This window comes from Lampetra planeri, chromosome 48, assembly GCF_965212315.1.
Source record: "Lampetra planeri chromosome 48, kcLamPlan1.2.h2, whole genome shotgun sequence".
Classification (NCBI taxonomy): Eukaryota; Metazoa; Chordata; class Hyperoartia; order Petromyzontiformes; family Petromyzontidae; genus Lampetra; species Lampetra planeri.
The window spans coordinates 1,869,796-1,879,581 of NC_136154.1; positions in this window are offsets into that span (position 1 = coordinate 1,869,796).

A 9,786-nucleotide genomic window follows, 5' to 3' on the forward strand; every position below is an offset into this window, starting at 1 on the left:
TTCCGCTCCATCCTGGCATCCAAGAAGAAGACACTGCGGGATGCGTTCACAGAGATGGCGGAATTTTATGACCCGCCGACATCGGCCACCAGAAAATTTATGTCGCGTCGCCGAGCACCGGAGGAATCGCCGTTGGCCTATCGGGGGGCGTTGATGGCGATGGCCATGGCCGCCTACCCCAACGCAACGGCCGAGCATTTGGATCCGCTCATCCTTTCCCGCATGCTGGAGTTGTCTCAGGAGCTCAACATCTCTCTACCAGTGTGCGGCCATGAACCGCTTTCATCGCGGTGGGTGGCGCGTTGCCTGGACGCTAAGTTTAATATCAAGCGTTGGGACCAGATGGCGACGTGGACGGGGAAACCCGAGATCGACGGGCCACCTCTGGGGTGGTCTCCGCGACTGGTTGTCTACTGCTCCGACGACTCGGACGACGACGACATGCTGGCTGCTGCTGTCCCGCATAGGATTCCGGGACGGCGGCTGCGCGACCAGCAGGGCGACTACACGGGCCGGCCGCATGCGAGGGCCGGGTCGTCCGACCACCGGCCGACGTCGGCCGCGTGTTTCAAGTGCGGCAGACGGGGCCACTTCGTCCGTGACTGCCGCTGCCGACCTCTGCTGTCGCCTCTTCCGCCAAGGGGACCTCCATCTCCTCTACCTGCTGCGGAGCTGCAACAACCTCGGGCGAGTCGGCACAAATCGGACACCCGGCAGGTCGTGTCACATCACTCATCCACTCGCACTCATTCTTACACTCCTAAGGATAATTTTACTTCTCCTGCTCCATTGACACGCTCTGCTACACAGTGGAAGAAATTGGCTCGCAGGATTGTGGCTGAGGCGTCAGGCTCGTCGACGGTACGAGGTACCATCGACGGCGTTGACGTCCATATCTTGGTGGACACTGACGCATCGGCTACCATCATTTCTGATGTTATTTTTCATTTGTTGTCCATTCCTGCGTCGCGGATACGCAAGGTTAATGATGCGTGTGTTGCCGCCAATGGGGGGAGCATGGGTATCTGCGGACAGGTGGATGTGAGCATCGCTATCGGAAATATTATCGCCGCAGGACCTGTGTTAATTTCTCGCTCGCTAGCTGTTCCATGCTTGTTGGGTACGGATTTCCTGCGCCGGATGCCGCTGAGAATACGGGTCGACCAGGACTGTTTGGAAATGCCGGGGGGTCGTAGGATGGCGTTCCTGCCTTCCCTGCTGGCCAATGCGCCTACAGGTAACGCAGTTACTGCTGTCGTTGCGGCTACGGTGGAGGTTCCATCGGGAGCGCAAATGCTTATCCCGCTGCGTTACCAAAAACCACTTCAAATGGGAAGGGATGCGAAGGGCGTGCTATTATCCCCATCGAATTCGGTATCGAAATCTTTTTCTTTGGCGGCGGCACAAACGATCGTGCGCCCAGGTCAGGCACCTTTCATACAGGTCTTGAATGGGGGACCTGACCGCATTGTTGTTCCGGAGGGATCAGTGCTGGCTCACGCCACTACCGATTTCGCCTCTTGTGACAAACCGCCGCGCGCTCGGATGCCCGCGGATGGGCCTCCGCATGATCGTTCACAAGAACGCTGGATCGCAGATTTATGCGGAGAGAATTCTTCCTTGTCAAATGAACATAGGAACGCCTTGCGTTCGCTATTGCTGCGGTACGCTGATGTTTTCAGCAGAAATGATTTGGACCTCGGCCGCACGTCGCTTTTGTCGCACCATATTGAAACCGGTGCGGCGCCTCCCGTCTGTATGCACCCTCACTGCATGAGCCCGGCGGAAAGGGAACACGTGCGTGGGGCAGTAGATGAATTGCTGGCGGCGGATATTATTTCGCCATCCAACAGCCCTTGGGGCGCGCCCGTCGTTCTGGTTAAGAAGAAAGATGGTGGTACGAGGTTTTGCGTTGATTTCCGCCGGTTGAACAAAATTTCGGTAGCGGACGCGTACCCCTTACCGAGGATGGATGACTCATTGGATGCTTTATCGGGTGCTAAATTCTTTTCCACCCTTGACCTGTCCTCGGGCTTCTGGCAGCTTTCCCTCGATGACGAGTCAAAAGCCAAAACGGCATTCCGCACGCCGCAAGGTCTCTTTGAATTTAATCGGTTGCCGATGGGCCTGAACGCGGCTCCGGCCACGTTTCAGCGGCTCATGGAATTGGTGTTGGCGGGACTGCAGTGGGAAACGTGCCTCATATATCTGGACGATATAATTGTCTTTAGCCGCACGTTCGAGGAACATCTCCAACGCCTTGAGACAGTTTTTCAAAGAATGCGTGCGGCTGACCTTAAGTTTAAACCGAGGAAATGCCACCTTCTGCAACACTCCGTCCGTTACCTGGGTCATATTGTCAGTTCGGACGGTGTATCCACTGACCCTCTGAAAACGAAGTGTGTACGTGAGTGGCCCACACCAACCTCGGTGGGTGATGTTCGGCGGTATATTGGATTCGCTTCCTATTATCGCCGCTTCGTTAAGAACTTTGCGACGTTGGCAAAACCATTACACGTTCTAACTGGCAAAAATCAAAGGTTTAAATGGGGTGCGGAAGAAGAAAGTTCCTATATGGCACTTCGGGACCACCTCGCCACGGCGCCTACGTTAGATTACCCAGATTTTTCGCAGCCGTTCATCCTTGATACGGATGCTAGTGATATCGGCATTGGGGCCGTTTTGTCGCAACGCAAGGACGGGGTTGAGAGGGTGGTGGCGTACGGCAGCAGGGTTCTATCCCCTGCGGAAACGCGATATTGCGTGACAAGGCGGGAACTTTTGGCAATTGTCCATTTTGTTCGATTGTACCGGCCGTACCTGTATGGACGGAAATTCCTGGTCCGCACTGATCATGCGGCTTTGCAATATACCCTCAAATTGGATCAGCTGTCAGGCCAATTGGCCCGGTGGTTGGAATCGTTACAGGAATTTTCCTTCGATATAACATACCGAAAGGGGGCCCGTCACGCGAACGCTGATGCGCTCTCAAGGCTGCCGCCCGTTCCTCCGTGCACTTGCCTGATGGGCACGCACCGCTGCGCGGCACCGCCCACGTCGCCCTGCCCGGTTATGGGGGCGATAGCGAATGAAGACGACGCAGGGGCGAAAGCGAAGGAGGAGGAGCAGCAGGTGTCGGTGGACACCGATGATACCTTACGGCTGCCGCACGCGGTCTGGTTGCGCGAGCAGGAGGCCGATGCCTCGCTGTCTCCGCTACGTAAATTGGTTGGGAAACAGAAATCGCAATTGGCGGGCTGGAAGTGGCAGATGTTCCGGGGTAAGTCGGGATTGTTAATGTGTACCGACGGGTTGTCTGACCGACCACGCTTGGTAGTGCCTACTTCGCTTCGCTACGACCTGCTCCGTGCTCTGCACGCTGATAAGTTGATGCACCTCGGCGTCCAAAAGACTGTGGCCGCGATGCAAAAGGATTTTTTCTGGGCCGGTATGATGGCAGACATCAATGATTTTGTCCGCTCGTGCCATGATTGTGCGAAGAGGAAGCCGCCTCGGAACCACTATGTACCACCGTTGCGTTCCATTGAAGTGTCCCGTATCAACGAATTAGTGGCTCTCGACATTCTGGGGCCGTTTCCCCCGTCGGCTAGGGGCAATAAATACCTTCTGGTCGGGGTGGAATATTTTTCTCGATGGCCGATGGCCTGGCCTCTGCCCGACCAAACGGCAGCGTCCATCACCGACGCTTTCTTGAACGGGTATGTCATGGACAAGGGGGCACCTGAGAGGCTGCTCACAGATCAAGGGCGGAATTTCTCCTCTAAATTGCTTAGGGAAGTTTGTGACGCGCTAGGTACAAAGAAAATTCGCACCTCCCCATACCATCCACAAGCAGATGGTATGGTGGAACGATTCAACCGTACCCTTTCGGCTATGCTTTGTCACACGGTCAGTGACAAGCAAACCGATTGGGACCTGCACATACCAGGCGTCTTAGCGGCATACCACATGGTTCCGCACATGTCCACGGGCTACTCACCATTTTTTTTTTATGTATGGCCGTGAAAATGTTCCACCCATCGATGTGCAACTGGGGACGCCGAGTAAACAACCGTCCCGCTCCCTGCCTGACCACGTGCGTGACTCGCTTGAACGAGTAACGGAGGCGCGAGAGGCTGCCCGGTGTGCGACGGCCCGTGCTCAGGCAAGGAACGAACGGTATGCGTGTCAATCGCATACTCGCATGCCTTGGTCAGTGGGAGACCTGGCGTGGCTCCACTGCCCCCAGGTACCGGCGGGCACATCCCCTAAACTGCACAGGCCGTGGCGGGGGCCTGTGACGCTAGTAGATGTTCGGAACTCGCAAAGTATCCGCGTCCAATATGGAAAACGTCGGTGGTATGTTCATTCCTCGCGATTTAAACCCTATGTTGACGCGCGTGTCGGTCCTTCATCCCCACTAGCTGACCTGCCGGGTTCTGCCGGGCCGACTACGCCGCTTGACACGCCCGTTGATCCCAGGGGGGACTGTGTTGTGCCTCCTGCAGATGAACAGGTTTTGAGGGCTGAGGAAGCCCCCGCTGCCCCCCCTCCAACGGGGCCCGCCCTGGACGTGACCAAGCACCAACAACCTACTTCTTCTTCGAGCCTGCCACCTCCTGTCCATCCGGAAGCAAAGCGACCTTGCGCTGGGAGCGGAGAGGGTCCCGCGTTGCGTACGCGGTCGAAATCTCTTCCGTTTCGTTAACGTTTGATCGTTTCGCTGATTTCCCTGTCGTTACTGCGCTGCAGGGGCGCCCTAATGTATGTCGTGATTTTTTTAATTATGGGTGACTGTTTTAAATGTTGTTAGGCGCGGGAACGCCGGTTCACCCTCGAATTGTTAAACGCACCTTGGTGCCCTAATAAGATGTTGCGGAATTGGTTCTTCACCCTTTTCCCAGCCGAGACGGCTAAATTTTTTCACCGGGGGGGGGGGGGGGGGGGGTGATGTAATAACAGCCATAGAGGGTTCACGTGGGGATTGGCTTGCCGGCCCTGCTTGTAGCCAATAAGGGTTGAGATAGGGACCATGGCCCAGGCGTGATCACGGCATGTCATCAGGAGTGATTGGCCTAGCCATTCGGGGCCCCAGCTAATGGGGAGCAGGATGAGAGGCGTGGTCCCGGGATTGACAGGGAACCATCGAGAATGGTCAAAGCTGTCCATGAACGATTGGCTGGGGGGACCACGTGACGAAGGGATTAAGAGAGAGTGAGAGAGAACGATCGAGAGCAGACTGGAAACTGACAAGAGCAGGGTCACGCGTGGACGGGGGCTCTGGGTGCCACGTGCGCGGTGGGGACTTAGTGCGAAGTCTGTCCTCCGTTGTCTGCCAGCAACGGAGAGTGAGTGAGTAAAGTGTATTGTGGAGTGGAAATAAAGAGGACTGATTCCGAAGCCGTCTCAAGAAGGATTATTACACTTGTATGAACGGGGCCTGACTCGGCCGAATGATAGTTTGAGCCACTACCAGGGAAAAATATTTAGCCACCGAATTCGATGGGGATAATAGCACACCCGTCGCACCATCCGCAGCATTCAAAGGCTTTCGGTAACGCAGCGAAATAAGCATTTGCGAGCCCGACGGCACCTCTACCGTGGCTGCAACAATCGCGTTAATTGCATTACCAGTGGGCGGACGGCCCAGCAGGGAAGGCAGGAACGACATCCTACGACCCCCTGGCATTTCTAAGCAACCTTGATCGACAAGTATCTTAATAGGCATGCGGCGCAAGAAATCGGTGCCTAATAGGCATGGGACGGCCAGTGAGTGAGAAATCAACACTGGTCCCTCCGCGGTAATATTCCCGATAGCAATGTGCACATCAACTTGTCCGAAAATACCCATGCTACCCCCATTAGCAGCAACACACGCGCCATTAACCGGTCGGACCCGTGACGTGAGAATAGACAGAAGATGAAAAATGACATCAGAAATGATGGTGGCAGACGTGCCTGTGTCCACCAAAATACGGACATCGATCCCATCGATGGTACCCCGTACCGTCGATGAGCCCGACGCGGCAGCTACCACCCTACGGGCCAATTTTTTCCATTGCGTCGTAGAGTGTGGCATCGACACAGGTGTACAATAATTTCCGTCTGGAGCGCAAAAACGTGTACGAGTAGATGGGTGATGTGACAAGACCTGCCGGGTGTCCGATTTGTGCCGACTCGCCCGAGGGTGTCGTGGATCCGCGTCCGGTGGAGGAGATGGATGCCGACCCAACGGGAGCTGAGAAGGCAGAGGTCGGCAGCGGCAATCCCGGGCGAAATGGCCCCGTCGGCCACACTTGAAGCACGTGGCCGTCATCGCCCGGCGGTCGCTCGTTCCGGGCCCTGCACGTGGTCGACCCGTATCATCACGCTGGTCGCGCCGCCGGCGTCTCGGGACCCAGCGAGGAACAGCAGCCATCACCTCGTCGTCGTCGCCGGAGTCATCGGAGCAGTGGACGACTCGCCGTGGAGACCACCCCAATTGTGGACCGTCTATTTGGGGATTCCCCGTCCACGCCGCCATCTGATCCCATCTCTTCAAATTGAACTTAGCGTCCAAGCAGCGCGCCACCCAACGCGACGTGAGCGGTTCGTGGCCACATACCGGCAATGACATGGGATAGCTCCAGCATTCGGGAAAGGATGAAAGGATCCAGGAGATCAGCCGATGAGTCGGGGTAGGCGGCCATGGCTAAAGCTAACAACGCCCCCCGGTAGGCCAAGGGCGATTCCTCTGGTCCTCGACGACGTGACATACATTTTTTCGTAGACGCCATCGGCGGGTCGTAAAACTCCGCCATTTCTGCGAAAGCATCACGGAGCGTCTTCTTCTTGGTCGCCAGGATGGATCGGAAGACCGCCAGGGAGACGTCATCCAGCAGCGTGGGCAGCGCCTCCAGTGCCTCCGCCTCCGTCCATCGAACGGATCTAAAGGCCGACTCGAAGCGCCACGTGAAGGCACTCCAATCGCCCCCGGCGATAAATTCCATGATTCGAGGAAGGCGATGTCCGCGGTGAATGTCCGACGCCCCGAGCGTCTCCATTCCCGCTTCCCGCGTTCTTCGTGGCTCCATCAAAATGGCGTCCGGTGGCCGCGTGGCGACAGCCCCGCCCAGGATGGCATCCGGTGGCCGCCTTGCAGCAGCCCCTCCCAAGATGGCGTCCGGCGGCTCCATCGCAGCCACCCTGCCCAAGATGGAGGCCTCTCCCCGCACGGCAGGAGCAATGGTGGATGTCGATTCCCGCTAAAATTCCTGGTCATTGGCACTCGGCTGAAACCCACGTGGCCGACCAAGGGCCGCTGAAGATGCGACCACCGTCACCAGATTCAGCAAAATCGCGCGGAGCGACTCGATCTGCTCCACCATTAGCCGCCATCCCTCGTCCGCCGTCGAGGCTGTCGCTTCTCCAGCTCCCAGCAGTTCGTCCTCGTCCGCCTCAACTTCTTCCTCCGACGGAGGGTCCGGTGGGTTCTTCTTCCTGAGGTGCTTGGACATCTTGAAGGATCGTCCAAACGGTCTCAGAAGATACTTCTGACACCAATGTAATAAAGCTCGTTGAGGCGACTTCTGGAATTCGTCTTTTATTCCACTTATCTTACAGTTACTCCACGCTACTGATAGGCAGTGTGAAGGGACAGATATAGAGAGAGAGACGCACTGCCACGTGGCAACTCGGAGCCCCGCTCCCGCGTGGCTCCCCCCTCTGTTTGTTCCCGTTCTGACCACGTGTCGTTCGTCTCCACCCCTTTTTAATACCCGGGTCACGTGGTACGTTTCCGCCAATCCTTGTTAGCCTGCATGGAATCTTCCAGGCTCCCTCGTCATCTCCCGGGACCACGCCCCTGACTCATCTCCCCATTGGCTGTGGCCAAAGCCAGCAGAACCAATCCTTATAGCTGTCACCTTTCCATCACGGCAGGGCCATGCCCCCAGGCTTCCCCCCATTGGCTGTAAACCAGGACCGGCAGAGCCAATCACCATGACGAGTTGTGATACGTAAATGAGCCGGATATATCCTCATATTACACATGGATTGACCGCTAAGAACCAGAAGTTCAAAAGGGGAGAGGAAGAGGAGGTCGCTTTCGTCACAGTAGGTGACCGCCTCTCCAACGTGCCCCCTTTGGCTTATCCTCACTTCTCCCTGCCCTTCATCCCAAACATAGACGCTAGTGACCTGGGTATAGGGGCTGTCCTGTCTCAGGTGAAGAATGGAGTCGAGATGGTCATTGCCTATGCTAGTTGCATCCTGTCGCCGGCTGAGCAGCGGTATTGTGTTACTTGGCAGGAGCTGGTGGCAATGGTCTGCTTTGTGCAGTATTACAGGCCCTACCTTTATGGCAGGGATTTCGTGGTCCGCACTGACCATGCGGCCGCTCAGGGTTTACCGGCTGAGTCAGGGGTGAAGAATGCGGGCACGGAGACAATGGACGGGGCGGGGGGGGTGACGTAATGCCCTAGGTAACGGCCGTGAAACGTTTGAAAATCGAAAGGTAGGCGCCCGATTGGCTGTGCAGGATGATGTTACATAACCCTGAATTTTCGGAATCCCAGGGCAAAAAAGGGGGGAGCGAAAAATTATAAAGGAACTTTCTAGATTTGAAGTTTTCGTGACTGCAAGGATCCATACTCTTGGTTCTTTCGGTAAAGTCATGTAGGTCAATAAAATAATAAATAATAAATGATACATAATATAAAAGATGAATAACATTTTATTCATATGTATCTTTTATTTTATTTATTATTTTATTTACCTACGTGACTATACCGAAGGATAAAGGAACTTCTTCTACAGCCATTCAGCCATCTGGACCGACTCCCAGCTGCTCGCAACATCCGTGAGACGCTAACAAGTGCCGCTACGAGTTGACCCTAATGCAGAGCCCTCTCTGATCGCCGTCTATCCGACTCCTACCGCGTCCGTGCGACACCGTGAGTGCGTCTGTGAGGTGAGTAATGGAGTGGGGGTACACATAAGGGATTGGGTAGTAATAGGTTAGGCACTGCTCGTACAATATTTGCTCCGGGCCATATAGGGTTTTTCTTTAAACGCGCCGTTAATAAACTTTAGAATAGAGTATCGGTGCAGTGTGATTTGTGTGTGTGGGTGGAACCTCAGCGTGGTGTTGGTAATTTGAGTGTGTTTGCGAGGCGCGCGCGCGTATTAAAACATAGATGGCCGCTGACGCGCCCGCGTCCGAGCAGCCGTGCTGCGCGAGTATTAGGGTGGGGGCGGGGTGTGTTAAACTCGCTCGCCAACGCTCGCGCGTTTACGCAGCAGCAATAGCATTAACGGCGAGGCGCGTGCGCAAATTCGCGCAGTCCTTTAGCGCTAGCCTTTGTGTGCAAGCGGTTTAGGGCTTAACCACCCAGAGGTTTGCGCGCATATTCATACCGCCGTTTTCATTAGCGCTAGCCTTTGTGTAAAACGAGGGCCTGTAGCGGCGCGCGTGATTTCGCGCGTGCGTGGGAAATACGTGCCTGCAGAGGCGCGCGCGTGCACGCCACTGCGTTCGCTTTTGTGGTGGTGTACGTGGACGTGTGCGAGATAACCCTGGGTGGTGGTGAGCCAGCCAATAAGCTCTGTCCCTCTGAGAGGGCGTTGGCGCGGGGGGGGGGGCGATCACTCGATTGGCGGGGGCCCGGCGAGAGGCGGCCGACGAGGAGGAATGGGGAGGAGTGGAGGGGGTGGACGTCGCGCCCCGCCCGCTCACAGGGAGCGGGGAGGCGGGCGTCGGCCCCCACATTTTTTTATAATGTGATTTACAGTAAAAGTAATTGTAGC